This window comes from Hyperolius riggenbachi, chromosome 8, assembly GCF_040937935.1.
Source record: "Hyperolius riggenbachi isolate aHypRig1 chromosome 8, aHypRig1.pri, whole genome shotgun sequence".
Lineage (NCBI taxonomy): Eukaryota > Metazoa > Chordata > Amphibia > Anura > Hyperoliidae > Hyperolius > Hyperolius riggenbachi.
The window spans coordinates 250,029,282-250,045,531 of NC_090653.1; the positions used below are offsets into that span (position 1 = coordinate 250,029,282).

The window sequence follows — 16,250 nt, forward strand, 5'->3', positions numbered from 1 at the left end:
ACTCTCATCAAACACCTGTTTCATTACATTACAAGCTATCATCACAACCCGTCTTCTAGATTTCTAAGAAAAATCAAAAACTTTCTGAATCTACTACCTGTAACCTGCTAAACTTTCAATACTCAGCAGCAGAGATGGTTGTACTTACCAACATCTGACCTCTCAAATCCACTTCTTTTGTTTCATTTAATAAAATTGGTGCCACTCATTAAAAAAAAACCATCATGAATGCTTCAGGAACTGAGACGCTCCACATTTCAAAATGTGAATTTGTTTGCACGTCCAAGGTGATATCCTTTGTGCTGCACAACAATGCTCGTGCAGCTTGCTTTGCATACTACATCTGGAGAAGATATACATTTTAGGAATGAAGCCCTTGATGGGATATTCTTCAATGATGTCCCTATGGAATCTCAAGGGCAGCTTGTTGTTTAAATTTAGGAACAAAGCTAGATTTATCATTAGCGAAAACCAAGTTTGTTGGTTATGGAAGGCAAGACTTGGCACGCTTTCATTCTCTTAGTTGATTAATTGTGTGTCATTAGTTGGTGAGGTGATTACAAACTGTGCTGGTGAAGGTGAACTGTTTACTCCTTTCCATGAAGAGATTAGTCTGTGTTGCAGCAGACAAGTTTCCAGGGATGGACTTTTGAGGGCCATCTTCGGTGCACTTTCAGCATCTTTTAGGTAACACGGCTTCGGTTTCCAGTTTAAAATGCGACTCTGGTGGGACTCGAACCCACAACCTTTGAATGCCTACATTTCACTAGAAGTCCAATGCGCTATCCATTGCGCCACAGAGCCGAGCTTGCACTGACTGTTTTTGCCAGGCACCTTCAAATGAAAAATATCTGCTTTTACCCATTTGTTCGTGGCATTTCAGGATGTATGCAGGCTACCTTTTTGTTATATAAGAAGAAAGAGTACAGCATCTGGCTATCTCCCAAATGTTACTCTGGATTATTTCAGCAGTCCCATCTCACTCTCATCAAACACCTGTTTCATTACATAACAAGCTATCATCACAACCTGTCTTCTAGATTTCTAAGAAAAATCAAAAACTTTCTGAGTCTACTACCTGTAACCTGCTAAACTTTCAATACTCAGCAGCAGAGATGGTTGTACTTACCAACATCTGACCTCTCAAATCCACTTCTTTTGTTTCATTTAATGAAATTGGTGCCACTCATTAAAAAAAACCCATCATGAATGCTTCAGGAACTGAGACGCTCCACATTTCAAAATGTGAATTTTGTTTGCACGTCCAAGGTGATATCCTTTGTGCTGCACAACAATGCTCGTGCAGCTTGCTTTGCATACTACATCTGGAGAAGATATACATTTTAGGAATGAAGCCCTTGATGGGATATTCTTCAATGATGTCCCTATGGAATCTCAAGGGCAGCTTGTTGTTTAAATTTAGGAACAAAGCTAGATTTATCATTAGCGAAAACCAAGTTTGTTGGTTATGGAAGGCAAGACTTGGCACGCTTTCATTCTCTTAGTTGATTAATTGTGTGTCATTAGTTGGTGAGGTGGTTACAAACTGTGCTGGTGAAGGTGAACTGTTTACTCCTTTCCATGAAGAGATTAGTCTGTGTTGCAGCAGACAAGTTTCCAGGGATGGACTTTTGAGGGCCATCTTCGGTGCACTTTCAGCATCTTTTAGGTAACACGGCTTCGGTTTCCAGTTTAAAATGCGACCCTGGTGGGACTCGAACCCACAACCTTTGAATGCCTACATTTCACTAGAAGTCCAATGCGCTATCCATTGCGCCACAGAGCCGAGCTTGCACTGACTGTTTTTGCCAGGCACCTTCAAATGAAAAATATCTGCTTTTACCCATTTGTTCGTGGCATTTCAGGATGTATGCAGGCTACCTTTTTGTTATATAAGAAGAAAGAGTACAGCATCTGGCTATCTCCCAAATGTTACTCTGGATTATTTCAGCAGTCCCATCTCACTCTCATCAAACACCTGTTTCATTACATAACAAGCTATCATCACAACCTGTCTTCTAGATTTCTAAGAAAAATCAAAAACTTTCTGAGTCTACTACCTGTAACCTGCTAAACTTTCAATACTCAACAGCAGAGATGGTTGTACTTACCAACATCTGACCTCTTAAATCCACTTCTTTTGTTTCATTTAATGAAATTGGTGCCACTCATTAAAAAAAACCCATCATGAATGCTTCAGGAACTGAGACGATCCACATTTCAAAATGTGAATTTGTTTGCACGTCCAAGGTGATATCCTTTGTGCTGCACAACAATGCTCATGCAGCTTGCTTTGCATACTACATCTGGAGAAGATATACATTTTAGGAATGAAGCCCTTGATGGGATATTCTTCAATGATGTCCCTATGGAATCTCAAGGGCGGCTTGTTGTTTAAATTTAGGAACAAAGCTAGATTTATCATTAGCGAAAACCAAGTTTGTTGGTTATGGATGGCAACACTTGGCACGCTCTCATTCTCTTAGTTGATTAATTGTGGGTCATTAGTTGATGAGGTGGTTACAAACTGTGCTGGTGAAGGTGAACTGTTTACTCCATTCCATGAAGAGCTTAGTCTGTGTTGCAGCAGACAAGTTTCCAGGGATGGACTTTTGAGGGCCATCTTCGGTGCACTTTCAGCATCTTTTAGGTAACACGGCTTCGGTTTCCAGTTTAAAATACGACTCTGGTGAACTCGAACCCACAACCTTTGAATGCCTACATTTCACTAGAAGTCCAGTGCGCTATCCATTGCGCCACAGAGCCGAGCTTGCACTGACTGTTTTTGCCAGGCACCTTCAAATGAAAAATATCTGCTTTTACCCATTTGTTCGTGGCATTTCAGGATGTATGCAGGCTACTTTTTTGTTATATAAGAAGAAAGAGTACAGCATCTGGCTATCTCCCAAATGTTACTCTGGATTATTTCAGCAGTCCCATCTCACTCTCATCAAACACCTGTTTCATTACATAACAAGCTATCATCACAACCTGTCTTCTAGATTTCTAAGAAAAATCAAAAACTTTCTGAGTCTACTACCTGTAACCTGCTAAACTTTCAATACTCAGCAGCAGAGATGGTTGTACTTACCAACATCTGACCTCTCAAATCCACTTCTTTTGTTTCATTTAATGAAATTGGTGCCACTCATTAAAAAATACCCATCATGAATGCTTCAGGAACTGAGACGCTCCACTTTTCAAAATGTGAATTTGTTTGCACGTCCAAGGTGATATCCTTTGTGCTGCACAACAATGCTCGTGCAGCTTGCTTTGCATACTACATCTGGAGAAGATATACATTTTAGGAATGAAGCCCTTGATGGGATATTCTTCAATGATGTCCCTATGGAATCTCAAGGGCGGCTTGTTGTTTAAATTTAGGAACAAAGCTAGATTTATCATTAGCGAAAACCAAGTTTGTTGGTTATGGAAGGCAAGACTTGGCACGCTTTCATTCTCTTAGTTGATTAATTGTGTGTCATTAGTTGGTGAGGTGGTTACAAACTGTGCTGGTGAAGGTGAACTGTTTACTCCTTTCTATGAGGAGCTTAGTCTGTGTTGCAGCAGACAAGTTTCCAGGGATGGACTTTTGAGGGCCATCTTCGGTGCACTTTCAGCATCTTTTAGGTAACACGGCTTCGGTTTCCAGTTTAAAATGCGACTCTGGTGAACTCGAACCCACAACCTTTGAATGCCTACATTTCACTAGAAGTCCAATGCGCTATCCATTGCGCCACAGAGCCGAGCTTGCACTGACTGTTTTTGCCAGGCACCTTCAAATGAAAAATATCTGCTTTTACCCATTTGTTCGTGGCATTTCAGGATGTATGCAGGCTACCTTTTTGTTATATAAGAAGAAAGAGTACAGCATCTGGCTATCTCCCAAATGTTACTCTGGATTATTTCAGCAGTCCCATCTCACTCTCATCAAACACCTGTTTCATTACATAACAAGCTATCATCACAACCTGTCTTCTAGATTTCTAAGAAAAATCAAAAACTTTCTGAGTCTACTACCTGTAACCTGCTAAACTTTCAATACTCAGCAGCAGATATGGTTGTACTTACCAACATCTGACCTCTCAAATCCACTTCTTTTGTTTCATTTAATGAAATTGGTGCCACTCATTAAAAAATACCCATCATGAATGCTTCAGGAACTGAGACGCTCCACATTTCAAAATGTGAATTTGTTTGCACGTCCAAGGTGATATCCTTTGTGCTGCACAACAATGCTCGTGCAGCTTGCTTTGCATACTACATCTGGAGAAGATATACATTTTAGGAATGAAGCCCTTGATGGGATATTCTTCAATAATGTCCCTATGGAATCTCAAGGGCGGCTTGTTGTTTAAATTTAGGAACAAAGCTAGATTTATCATTAGCGAAAACCAAGTTTGTTGGTTATGGAAGGCAAGACTTGGCACGCTTTCATTCTCTTAGTTGATTAATTGTGTGTCATTAGTTGGTGAGGTGGTTACAAACTGTGCTGGTGAAGGTGAACTGTTTACTCCTTTCTATGAAGAGCTTAGTCTGTGTTGCAGCAGACAAGTTTCCAGGGATGGACTTTTGAGGGCCATCTTCGGTGCACTTTCAGCATCTTTTAGGTAACACGGCTTCGGTTTCCAGTTTAAAATGCGACTTTGGTGGGACTCGAACCCACAACCTTTGAATGCCTACATTTTACTAGAAGTCCAACACGCTATCCATTGCGCCACAGAGCCAAGCTTGCACTAGTTGTTTTTGCCAGGCACCTTCAAATGAAAAATATCTGCTTTAACCCATTTGTTCGTGGCATTTCAGGATGTATGCAGGCTACCTTTTTGTTATATAAGAAGAAAGAGTACAGCATCTGGCTATCTCCCAAATGTTACTCTGGATTATTTCAGCAGTCCCATCTCACTCTCATCAAACACCTGTTTCATTACATAACAAGCTATCATCACAACCCGTCTTCTAGATTTCTAAGAAAAATCAAAAACTTTCTGAGTCTTCTACCTGTAACCTGCTAAACTTTCAATACTCAGCAGCAGAGATGGTTGTACTTACCAACATCTGACCTCTCAAATCCACTTCTTTTGTTTCATTTAATGAAATTGGTGCCACTCATTAAAAAAAACCCATCATGAATGCTTTAGGAACTGAGATGCTCCACATTTCAAAATGTGAATTTGTTTGCACGTCCAAGGTGATATCCTTTGTGCTGCACAACAATGCTCATGCAGCTTGCTTTGCATACTACATCTGGAGAAGATATACATTTTAGGAATGAAGCCCTTGATGGGATATTCTTCAATGATGTCCCTATGGAATCTCAAGGGCGGCTTGTTGTTTAAATTTAGGAACAAAGCTAGATTTATCATTAGCGAAAACCAAGTTTGTTGGTTATGGAAGGCAAGACTTGGCACGCTTTCATTCTCTTAGTTGATTAATTGTGTGTCATTAGTTGGTGAGGTGGTTACAAACTGTGCTGGTGAAGGTGAACTGTTTACTCCTTTCCACGAAGAGATTAGTCTGTGTTGCAGCAGACAAGTTTCCAGGGATGGTCTTTTGAGGGCCATCTTCGGTGCACTTTCAGCATCTTTTAGGTAACACGGCTTCGGTTTCCAGTTTAAAATGCGACTCTGGTGGGACTCGAACCCACAGCCTTTGAATGCCTACATTTCGCTAGAAGTCCAATGCGCTATCCATTGTGCTACAGAGCCGAGCTTGCACTGACTGTTTTTGCCAGGCACCTTCAAATGAAAAATATCTGCTTTTACCCATTTGTTCGTGGCATTTCAGGATGTATGCAGGCTACCTTTTTGTTATATAAGAAGAAAGAGTACAGCATCTGGCTATCTCCCAAATGTTACTCTGGATTATTTCAGCAGTCCCATCTCACTCTCATCAAACACCTGTTTCATTACATAACAAGCTATCATCACAACCTGTCTTCTAGATTTCTAAGAAAAATCAAAAACTTTCTGAGTCTACTACCTGTAACCTGCTAAACTTTCAATACTCAGCAGCAGAGATGGTTGTACTTACCAACATCTGACCTCTCAAATCCACTTCTTTTGTTTCATTTAATGAAATTGGTGCCACTCATTAAAAAAAAACCATCATGAATGCTTCAGGAACTGAGACGCTCCACATTTCAAAATGTGAATTTGTTTGCACGTCCAAGGTGATATCCTTTGTGCTGCACAACAATGCTCGTGCAGCTTGCTTTGCATACTACATCTGGAGAAGATATACATTTTAGGAATGAAGCCCTTGATGGGATATTCTTCAATGATGTCCCTATGGAATCTCAAGGGCAGCTTGTTGTTTAAATTTAGGAACAAAGCTAGATTTATCATTAGCGAAAACCAAGTTTGTTGGTTATGGAAGGCAAGACTTGGCACGCTTTCATTCTCTTAGTTGATTAATTGTGTGTCATTAGTTGGTGAGGTGGTTACAAACTGTGCTGGTGAAGGTGAACTGTTTACTCCTTTCCATGAAGAGATTAGTCTGTGTTGCAGCAGACAAGTTTCCAGGGATGGACTTTTGAGGGCCATCTTCGGTGCACTTTCAGCATCTTTTAGGTAACATGGCTTCGGTTTCCAGTTTAAAATGCGACTCTGGTGGGACTCGAACCCACAACCTTTGAATGCCTACATTTCACTAGAAGTCCAATGCGCTATCCATTGCGCCACAGAGCCAAGCTTGCACTGACTGTTTTTGCCAGGCACCTTCAAATGAAAAATATCTGCTTTTACCCATTTGTTCGTGGCATTTCAGGATGTATGCAGGCTACCTTTTTGTTATATAAGAAGAAAGAGTACAGCATCTGGCTATCTCCCAAATGTTACTCTGGATTATTTCAGCAGTCCCATCTCACTCTCATCAAACACCTGTTTCATTATATAACAAGCTATCATCACAACCTGTCTTCTAGATTTCTAAGAAAAATCAAAAACTTTCTGAGTCTTCTACCTGTAACCTGCTAAACTTTCAATACTCAGCAGCAGAGATGGTTGTACTTACCAACATCTGACCTCTCAAATCCACTTCTTTTGTTTCATTTAATGAAATTGGTGCCACTCATTAAAAAAAACCCATCATGAATGCTTTAGGAACTGAGACGCTCCACATTTCAAAATGTGAATTTGTTTGCATGTCCAAGGTGATATCCTTTGTGCTGCACAACAATGCTCATGCAGCTTGCTTTGTATACTACATCTGGAGAAGATATACATTTTAGGAATGAAGCCCTTGATGGGATATTCTTCAATGATGTCCCTATGGAATCTCAAGGGCGGCTTGTTGTTTAAATTTAGGAACAAAGCTAGATTTATCATTAGCGAAAACCAAGTTTGTTGGTTATGGAAGGCAAGACTTGGCACGCTTTCATTCTCTTAGTTGATTAATTGTGTGTCATTAGTTGGTGAGGTGGTTACAAACTGTGCTGGTGAAGGTGAACTGTTTACTCCTTTCCATGAAGAGATTAGTCTGTGTTGCAGCAGACATGTTTCCAGGGATGGACTTTTGAGGGCCATCTTCGGTGCACTTTCTGCATCTTTTAGGTAACACGGCTTCGGCTTCTAGTTTAAAATGCGACTCTGGTGGGACTCGAACCCACAGCCTTTGAATGCCTACATTTCACTAGAAGTCCAATGCGCTATCCATTGCGCCACAGAGCCGAGCTTGCACTGACTGTTTTTGCCAGGCACCTTCAAATGAAAAATATCTGCTTTTACCCATTTGTTCGTGGCATTTCAGGATGTATGCAGGCTACCTTTTTGTTATATAAGAAGAAAGAGTACAGCATCTGGCTATCTCCCAAATGTTACTCTGGATTATTTCAGCAGTCCCATCTCACTCTCATCAAACACCTGTTTCATTACATAACAAGCTATCATCACAACCTGTCTTCTAGATTTCTAAGAAAAATCAAAAACTTTCTGAGTCTACTACCTGTAACCTGCTAAACTTTCAATACTCAGCAGCAGATATGGTTGTACTTACCAACATCTGACCTCTCAAATCCACTTCTTTTGTTTCATTTAATGAAATTGGTGCCACTCATTAAAAAATACCCATCATGAATGCTTCAGGAACTGAGACGCTCCACATTTCAAAATGTGAATTTGTTTGCACGTCCAAGGTGATATCCTTTGTGCTGCACAACAATGCTCGTGCAGCTTGCTTTGCATACTACATCTGGAGAAGATATACATTTTAGGAATGAAGCCCTTGATGGGATATTCTTCAATAATGTCCCTATGGAATCTCAAGGGCGGCTTGTTGTTTAAATTTAGGAACAAAGCTAGATTTATCATTAGCGAAAACCAAGTTTGTTGGTTATGGAAGGCAAGACTTGGCACGCTTTCATTCTCTTAGTTGATTAATTGTGTGTCATTAGTTGGTGAGGTGGTTACAAACTGTGCTGGTGAAGGTGAACTGTTTACTCCTTTCTATGAAGAGCTTAGTCTGTGTTGCAGCAGACAAGTTTCCAGGGATGGACTTTTGAGGGCCATCTTCGGTGCACTTTCAGCATCTTTTAGGTAACACGGCTTCGGTTTCCAGTTTAAAATGCGACTTTGGTGGGACTCGAACCCACAACCTTTGAATGCCTACATTTTACTAGAAGTCCAACACGCTATCCATTGCGCCACAGAGCCAAGCTTGCACTAGTTGTTTTTGCCAGGCACCTTCAAATGAAAAATATCTGCTTTAACCCATTTGTTCGTGGCATTTCAGGATGTATGCAGGCTACCTTTTTGTTATATAAGAAGAAAGAGTACAGCATCTGGCTATCTCCCAAATGTTACTCTGGATTATTTCAGCAGTCCCATCTCACTCTCATCAAACACCTGTTTCATTACATAACAAGCTATCATCACAACCCGTCTTCTAGATTTCTAAGAAAAATCAAAAACTTTCTGAGTCTTCTACCTGTAACCTGCTAAACTTTCAATACTCAGCAGCAGAGATGGTTGTACTTACCAACATCTGACCTCTCAAATCCACTTCTTTTGTTTCATTTAATGAAATTGGTGCCACTCATTAAAAAAAACCCATCATGAATGCTTTAGGAACTGAGATGCTCCACATTTCAAAATGTGAATTTGTTTGCACGTCCAAGGTGATATCCTTTGTGCTGCACAACAATGCTCATGCAGCTTGCTTTGCATACTACATCTGGAGAAGATATACATTTTAGGAATGAAGCCCTTGATGGGATATTCTTCAATGATGTCCCTATGGAATCTCAAGGGCGGCTTGTTGTTTAAATTTAGGAACAAAGCTAGATTTATCATTAGCGAAAACCAAGTTTGTTGGTTATGGAAGGCAAGACTTGGCACGCTTTCATTCTCTTAGTTGATTAATTGTGTGTCATTAGTTGGTGAGGTGGTTACAAACTGTGCTGGTGAAGGTGAACTGTTTACTCCTTTCCACGAAGAGATTAGTCTGTGTTGCAGCAGACAAGTTTCCAGGGATGGTCTTTTGAGGGCCATCTTCGGTGCACTTTCAGCATCTTTTAGGTAACACGGCTTCGGTTTCCAGTTTAAAATGCGACTCTGGTGGGACTCGAACCCACAGCCTTTGAATGCCTACATTTCGCTAGAAGTCCAATGCGCTATCCATTGTGCTACAGAGCCGAGCTTGCACTGACTGTTTTTGCCAGGCACCTTCAAATGAAAAATATCTGCTTTTACCCATTTGTTCGTGGCATTTCAGGATGTATGCAGGCTACCTTTTTGTTATATAAGAAGAAAGAGTACAGCATCTGGCTATCTCCCAAATGTTACTCTGGATTATTTCAGCAGTCCCATCTCACTCTCATCAAACACCTGTTTCATTACATAACAAGCTATCATCACAACCTGTCTTCTAGATTTCTAAGAAAAATCAAAAACTTTCTGAGTCTACTACCTGTAACCTGCTAAACTTTCAATACTCAGCAGCAGAGATGGTTGTACTTACCAACATCTGACCTCTCAAATCCACTTCTTTTGTTTCATTTAATGAAATTGGTGCCACTCATTAAAAAAAAACCATCATGAATGCTTCAGGAACTGAGACGCTCCACATTTCAAAATGTGAATTTGTTTGCACGTCCAAGGTGATATCCTTTGTGCTGCACAACAATGCTCGTGCAGCTTGCTTTGCATACTACATCTGGAGAAGATATACATTTTAGGAATGAAGCCCTTGATGGGATATTCTTCAATGATGTCCCTATGGAATCTCAAGGGCAGCTTGTTGTTTAAATTTAGGAACAAAGCTAGATTTATCATTAGCGAAAACCAAGTTTGTTGGTTATGGAAGGCAAGACTTGGCACGCTTTCATTCTCTTAGTTGATTAATTGTGTGTCATTAGTTGGTGAGGTGGTTACAAACTGTGCTGGTGAAGGTGAACTGTTTACTCCTTTCCATGAAGAGATTAGTCTGTGTTGCAGCAGACAAGTTTCCAGGGATGGACTTTTGAGGGCCATCTTCGGTGCACTTTCAGCATCTTTTAGGTAACATGGCTTCGGTTTCCAGTTTAAAATGCGACTCTGGTGGGACTCGAACCCACAACCTTTGAATGCCTACACTTCACTAGAAGTCCAATGCGCTATCCATTGCGCCACAGAGCCAAGCTTGCACTGACTGTTTTTGCCAGGCACCTTCAAATGAAAAATATCTGCTTTTACCCATTTGTTCGTGGCATTTCAGGATGTATGCAGGCTACCTTTTTGTTATATAAGAAGAAAGAGTACAGCATCTGGCTATCTCCCAAATGTTACTCTGGATTATTTCAGCAGTCCCATCTCACTCTCATCAAACACCTGTTTCATTATATAACAAGCTATCATCACAACCTGTCTTCTAGATTTCTAAGAAAAATCAAAAACTTTCTGAGTCTTCTACCTGTAACCTGCTAAACTTTCAATACTCAGCAGCAGAGATGGTTGTACTTACCAACATCTGACCTCTCAAATCCACTTCTTTTGTTTCATTTAATGAAATTGGTGCCACTCATTAAAAAAAACCCATCATGAATGCTTTAGGAACTGAGACGCTCCACATTTCAAAATGTGAATTTGTTTGCATGTCCAAGGTGATATCCTTTGTGCTGCACAACAATGCTCATGCAGCTTGCTTTGTATACTACATCTGGAGAAGATATACATTTTAGGAATGAAGCCCTTGATGGGATATTCTTCAATGATGTCCCTATGGAATCTCAAGGGCGGCTTGTTGTTTAAATTTAGGAACAAAGCTAGATTTATCATTAGCGAAAACCAAGTTTGTTGGTTATGGAAGGCAAGACTTGGCACGCTTTCATTCTCTTAGTTGATTAATTGTGTGTCATTAGTTGGTGAGGTGGTTACAAACTGTGCTGGTGAAGGTGAACTGTTTACTCCTTTCCATGAAGAGATTAGTCTGTGTTGCAGCAGACATGTTTCCAGGGATGGACTTTTGAGGGCCATCTTCGGTGCACTTTCTGCATCTTTTAGGTAACACGGCTTCGGCTTCTAGTTTAAAATGCGACTCTGGTGGGACTCGAACCCACAGCCTTTGAATGCCTACATTTCACTAGAAGTCCAATGCGCTATCCATTGCGCCACAGAGCCGAGCTTGCACTGACTGTTTTTGCCAGGCACCTTCAAATGAAAAATATCTGCTTTTACCCATTTGTTCGTGGCATTTCAGGATGTATGCAGGCTACCTTTTTGTTATATAAGAAGAAAGAGTACAGCATCTGGCTATCTCCCAAATGTTACTCTGGATTATTTCAGCAGTCCCATCTCACTCTCATCAAACACCTGTTTCATTACATAACAAGCTATCATCACAACCCATCTTCTAGATTTCTAAGAAAAATCAAAAACTTTCTGAGTCTACTACCTGTAACCTGCTAAACTTTCAATACTCAGCAGCAGAGATGGTTGTACTTACCAACATCTGACCTCTTAAATCCACTTCTTTTGTTTCATTTAATGAAATTGGTGCCACTCATTAAAAAAAACCCATCATGAATGCTTCAGGAACTGAGACGCTCCACATTTCAAAATGTGAATTTGTTTGCACGTCCAAGGTGATATCCTTTGTGCTGCACAACAATGCTCATGCAGCTTGCTTTGCATACTACATCTGGAGAAGATATACATTTTAGGAATGAAGCCCTTGATGGGATATTCTTCAATGATGTCCCTATGGAATCTCAAGGGCGGCTTGTTGTTTAAATTTAGGAACAAAGCTAGATTTATCATTAGCGAAAACCAAGTTTGTTGGTTATGGAAGGCAAGACTTGGCACGCTTTCATTCTCTTAGTTGATTAATTGTGTGTCATTAGTTGGTGAGGTGGTTACAAACTGTGCTGGTGAAGGTGAACTGTTTACTCCTTTCCATGAAGAGATTAGTCTGTGTTGCAGCAGACAAGTTTCCAGGGATGGACTTTTGAGGGCCATCTTCGGTGCACTTTCAGCATCTTTTAGGTAACACGGCTTCGGTTTCCAGTTTAAAATGCGACTCTGGTGGGACTCGAACCCACAGCCTTTGAATGCCTACATTTCGCTAGAAGTCCAATGCGCTATCCATTGTGCTACAGAGCCGAGCTTGCACTGACTGTTTTTGCCAGGCACCTTCAAATGAAAAATATCTGCTTTTACCCATTTGTTCGTGGCATTTCAGGATGTATGCAGGCTACCTTTTTGTTATATAAGAAGAAAGAGTACAGCATCTGGCTATCTCCCAAATGTTACTCTGGATTATTTCAGCAGTCCCATCTCACTCTCATCAAACACCTGTTTCATTACATTACAAGCTATCATCACAACCCGTCTTCTAGATTTCTAAGAAAAATCTAAAACTTTCTGAATCTACTACCTGTAACCTGCTAAACTTTCAATACTCAGCAGCAGAGATGGTTGTACTTACCAACATCTGACCTCTCAAATCCACTTCTTTTGTTTCATTTAATGAAATTGGTGCCACTCATTAAAAAATACCCATCATGAATGCTTCAGGAACTGAGACGCTCCACATTTCAAAATGTGAATTTGTTTGCACGTCCAAGGTGATATCCTTTGTGCTGCACAACAATGCTCGTGCAGCTTGCTTTGCATACTACATCTGGAGAAGATATACATTTTAGGAATGAAGCCCTTGATGGGATATTCTTCAATAATGTCCCTATGGAATCTCAAGGGCGGCTTGTTGTTTAAATTTAGGAACAAAGCTAGATTTATCATTAGCGAAAACCAAGTTTGTTGGTTATGGAAGGCAAGACTTGGCACGCTTTCATTCTCTTAGTTGATTAATTGTGTGTCATTAGTTGGTGAGGTGGTTACAAACTGTGCTGGTGAAGGTGAACTGTTTACTCCTTTCTATGAAGAGCTTAGTCTGTGTTGCAGCAGACAAGTTTCCAGGGATGGACTTTTGAGGGCCATCTTCGGTGCACTTTCAGCATCTTTTAGGTAACACGGCTTCCATTTCCAGTTTAAAATGCAACTCTGGTGGGACTCGAACCCACAACCTTTGAATGCCTACATTTTACTAGAAGTCCAATGCGCTATCCATTGCGCCACAGAGCCAAGCTTGCGCTAGTTGTTTTTGCCAGGCACCTTCAAATGAAAAATATCTGCTTTAACCCATTTGTTCGTGGCATTTCAGGATGTATGCAGGCTACCTTTTTGTTATATAAGAAGAAAGAGTACAGCATCTGGCTATCTCCCAAATGTTACTCTGGATTATTTCAGCAGTCCCATCTCACTCTCATCAAACACCTGTTTCATTACATAACAAGCTATCATCACAACCCGTCTTCTAGATTTCTAAGAAAAATCAAAAACTTTCTGAGTCTTCTACCTGTAACCTGCTAAACTTTCAATACTCAGCAGCAGAGATGGTTGTACTTACCAACATCTGACCTCTCAAATCCACTTCTTTTGTTTCATTTAATGAAATTGGTGCCACTCATTAAAAAAAACCCATCATGAATGCTTTAGGAACTGAGACGCTCCACATTTCAAAATGTGAATTTGTTTGCACGTCCAAGGTGATATCCTTTGTGCTGCACAACAATGCTCATGCAGCTTGCTTTGCATACTACATCTGGAGAAGATATACATTTTAGGAATGAAGCCCTTGATGGGATATTCTTCAATGATGTCCCTATGGAATCTCAAGGGCGGCTTGTTGTTTAAATTTAGGAACAAAGCTAGATTTATCATTAGCGAAAACCAAGTTTGTTGGTTATGGAAGGCAAGACTTGGCACGCTTTCATTCTCTTAGTTGATTAATTGTGTGTCATTAGTTGGTGAGGTGGTTACAAACTGTGCTGGTGAAGGTGAACTGTTTACTCCTTTCTATGAAGAGCTTAGTCTGTGTTGCAGCAGACAAGTTTCCAGGGATGGACTTTTGAGGGCCATCTTCGGTGCACTTTCAGCATCTTTTAGGTAACACGGCTTCCATTTCCAGTTTAAAATGCAACTCTGGTGGGACTCGAACCCACAACCTTTGAATGCCTACATTTTACTAGAAGTCCAACGCGCTATCCATTGCGCCACAGAGCCAAGCTTGCACTAGTTGTTTTTGCCAGGCACCTTCAAATGAAAAATATCTGCTTTAACCCATTTGTTCGTGGCATTTCAGGATGTATGCAGGCTACCTTTTTGTTATATAAGAAGAAAGAGTACAGCATCTGGCTATCTCCCAAATGTTACTCTGGATTATTTCAGCAGTCCCATCTCACTCTCATCAAACACCTGTTTCATTACATAACAAGCTATCATCACAACCCGTCTTCTAGATTTCTAAGAAAAATCAAAAACTTTCTGAGTCTTCTACCTGTAACCTGCTAAACTTTCAATACTCAGCAGCAGAGATGGTTGTACTTACCAACATCTGACCTCTCAAATCCACTTCTTTTGTTTCATTTAATGAAATTGGTGCCACTCATTAAAAAAAACCCATCATGAATGCTTTAGGAACTGAGACGCTCCACATTTCAAAATGTGAATTTGTTTGCACGTCCAAGGTGATATCCTTTGTGCTGCACAACAATGCTCATGCAGCTTGCTTTGCATACTACATCTGGAGAAGATATACATTTTAGGAATGAAGCCCTTGATGGGATATTCTTCAATGATGTCCCTATGGAGTCTCAAGGGCGGCTTGTTGTTTAAATTTAGGAACAAAGCTAGATTTATCATTAGCGAAAACCAAGTTTGTTGGTTATGGAAGGCAAGACTTGGCACGCTTTCATTCTCTTAGTTGATTAATTGTGTGTCATTAGTTGGTGAGGTGGTTACAAACTGTGCTGGTGAAGGTGAACTGTATACTCCTTTCCATGAAGAGATTAGTCTGTGTTGCAGCAGACAAGTTTCCAGGGATGGACTTTTGAGGGCCATCTTCGGTGCACTTTCAGCATCTTTTAGGTAACACGGCTTCGGTTTCCAGTTTAAAATGCGACTCTGGTGGGACTCGAACCCACAGCCTTTGAATGCCTACATTTCGCTAGAAGTCCAATGCGCTATCCGTTGTGCTACAGAGCCGAGCTTGCACTGACTGTTTTTGCCAGGCACCTTCAAATGAAAAATATCTGCTTTTACCCATTTGTTCGTGGCATTTCAGGATGTATGCAGGCTACCTTTTTGTTATATAAGAAGAAAGAGTACAGCATCTGGCTATCTCCCAAATGTTACTCTGGATTATTTCAGCAGTCCCATCTCACTCTCATCAAACACCTGTTTCATTACATTACAAGCTATCATCACAACCCGTCTTCTAGATTTCTAAGAAAAATCAAAAACTTTCTGAATCTACTACCTGTAACCTGCTAAACTTTCAATACTCAGCAGCAGAGATGGTTGTACTTACCAACATCTGACCTCTCAAATCCACTTCTTTTGTTTCATTTAATAAAATTGGTGCCACTAATTAAAAAAAAACCATCATGAATGCTTCAGGAACTGAGACGCTCCACATTTCAAAATGTGAATTTGTTTGCACGTCCAAGGTGATATCCTTTGTGCTGCACAACAATGCTCATGCAGCTTGCTTTGCATACTACATCTGGAGAAGATATACATTTTAGGAATGAAGCCCTTGATGGGATATTCTTCAATGATGTCCCTATGAAATCTCAAGGGCGGCTTGTTGTTTAAATTTAGGAACAAAGCTAGATTTATCATTAGCGAAAACCAAGTTTGTTGGTTATGGATGGCAACACTAGGCACGCTCTCATTCTCTTAGTTGATTAATTGTGGGTCATTAGTTGATGAGGT

General features: G+C 40.4%; 14 non-coding genes across 14 annotated transcripts; all 14 read right to left on the minus strand.

Annotated features, from left to right (window-relative positions):
* Positions 1–718: 718 nt before the first annotated feature.
* TRNAR-UCU (transfer RNA arginine (anticodon UCU)) lies at positions 719–804 on the minus strand. Its single transcript is given in 2 exon segments — positions 719–754; positions 768–804. It is a non-coding gene; the product is annotated as a tRNA-Arg (tRNA).
* Positions 805–1,700: 896 nt separating this feature from the next.
* TRNAR-UCU (transfer RNA arginine (anticodon UCU)) lies at positions 1,701–1,786 on the minus strand. Its single transcript is given in 2 exon segments — positions 1,701–1,736; positions 1,750–1,786. It is a non-coding gene; the product is annotated as a tRNA-Arg (tRNA).
* A 2,855-nt stretch (positions 1,787–4,641) lies between these two features.
* On the minus strand, positions 4,642–4,727 carry TRNAR-UCU (transfer RNA arginine (anticodon UCU)). The gene is given in 2 exon segments: positions 4,642–4,677; positions 4,691–4,727. It is a non-coding gene; the product is annotated as a tRNA-Arg (tRNA).
* Positions 4,728–5,622: 895 nt separating this feature from the next.
* Positions 5,623–5,708, minus strand: TRNAR-UCU (transfer RNA arginine (anticodon UCU)). The gene is given in 2 exon segments: positions 5,623–5,658; positions 5,672–5,708. It is a non-coding gene; the product is annotated as a tRNA-Arg (tRNA).
* An 895-nt stretch (positions 5,709–6,603) lies between these two features.
* TRNAR-UCU (transfer RNA arginine (anticodon UCU)) lies at positions 6,604–6,689 on the minus strand. The gene is given in 2 exon segments: positions 6,604–6,639; positions 6,653–6,689. It is a non-coding gene; the product is annotated as a tRNA-Arg (tRNA).
* Positions 6,690–7,584: 895 nt separating this feature from the next.
* Positions 7,585–7,670, minus strand: TRNAR-UCU (transfer RNA arginine (anticodon UCU)). The gene is given in 2 exon segments: positions 7,585–7,620; positions 7,634–7,670. It is a non-coding gene; the product is annotated as a tRNA-Arg (tRNA).
* An 895-nt stretch (positions 7,671–8,565) lies between these two features.
* On the minus strand, positions 8,566–8,651 carry TRNAR-UCU (transfer RNA arginine (anticodon UCU)). Its single transcript is given in 2 exon segments — positions 8,566–8,601; positions 8,615–8,651. It is a non-coding gene; the product is annotated as a tRNA-Arg (tRNA).
* An 895-nt stretch (positions 8,652–9,546) lies between these two features.
* Positions 9,547–9,632, minus strand: TRNAR-UCU (transfer RNA arginine (anticodon UCU)). Its single transcript is given in 2 exon segments — positions 9,547–9,582; positions 9,596–9,632. It is a non-coding gene; the product is annotated as a tRNA-Arg (tRNA).
* An 895-nt stretch (positions 9,633–10,527) lies between these two features.
* On the minus strand, positions 10,528–10,613 carry TRNAR-UCU (transfer RNA arginine (anticodon UCU)). The gene is given in 2 exon segments: positions 10,528–10,563; positions 10,577–10,613. It is a non-coding gene; the product is annotated as a tRNA-Arg (tRNA).
* Positions 10,614–11,508: 895 nt separating this feature from the next.
* Positions 11,509–11,594, minus strand: TRNAR-UCU (transfer RNA arginine (anticodon UCU)). The gene is given in 2 exon segments: positions 11,509–11,544; positions 11,558–11,594. It is a non-coding gene; the product is annotated as a tRNA-Arg (tRNA).
* An 895-nt stretch (positions 11,595–12,489) lies between these two features.
* Positions 12,490–12,575, minus strand: TRNAR-UCU (transfer RNA arginine (anticodon UCU)). The gene is given in 2 exon segments: positions 12,490–12,525; positions 12,539–12,575. It is a non-coding gene; the product is annotated as a tRNA-Arg (tRNA).
* An 895-nt stretch (positions 12,576–13,470) lies between these two features.
* Positions 13,471–13,556, minus strand: TRNAR-UCU (transfer RNA arginine (anticodon UCU)). Its single transcript is given in 2 exon segments — positions 13,471–13,506; positions 13,520–13,556. It is a non-coding gene; the product is annotated as a tRNA-Arg (tRNA).
* An 895-nt stretch (positions 13,557–14,451) lies between these two features.
* On the minus strand, positions 14,452–14,537 carry TRNAR-UCU (transfer RNA arginine (anticodon UCU)). The gene is given in 2 exon segments: positions 14,452–14,487; positions 14,501–14,537. It is a non-coding gene; the product is annotated as a tRNA-Arg (tRNA).
* An 895-nt stretch (positions 14,538–15,432) lies between these two features.
* Positions 15,433–15,518, minus strand: TRNAR-UCU (transfer RNA arginine (anticodon UCU)). Its single transcript is given in 2 exon segments — positions 15,433–15,468; positions 15,482–15,518. It is a non-coding gene; the product is annotated as a tRNA-Arg (tRNA).
* Between the last annotated feature and the right edge of the window lie 732 nt (positions 15,519–16,250).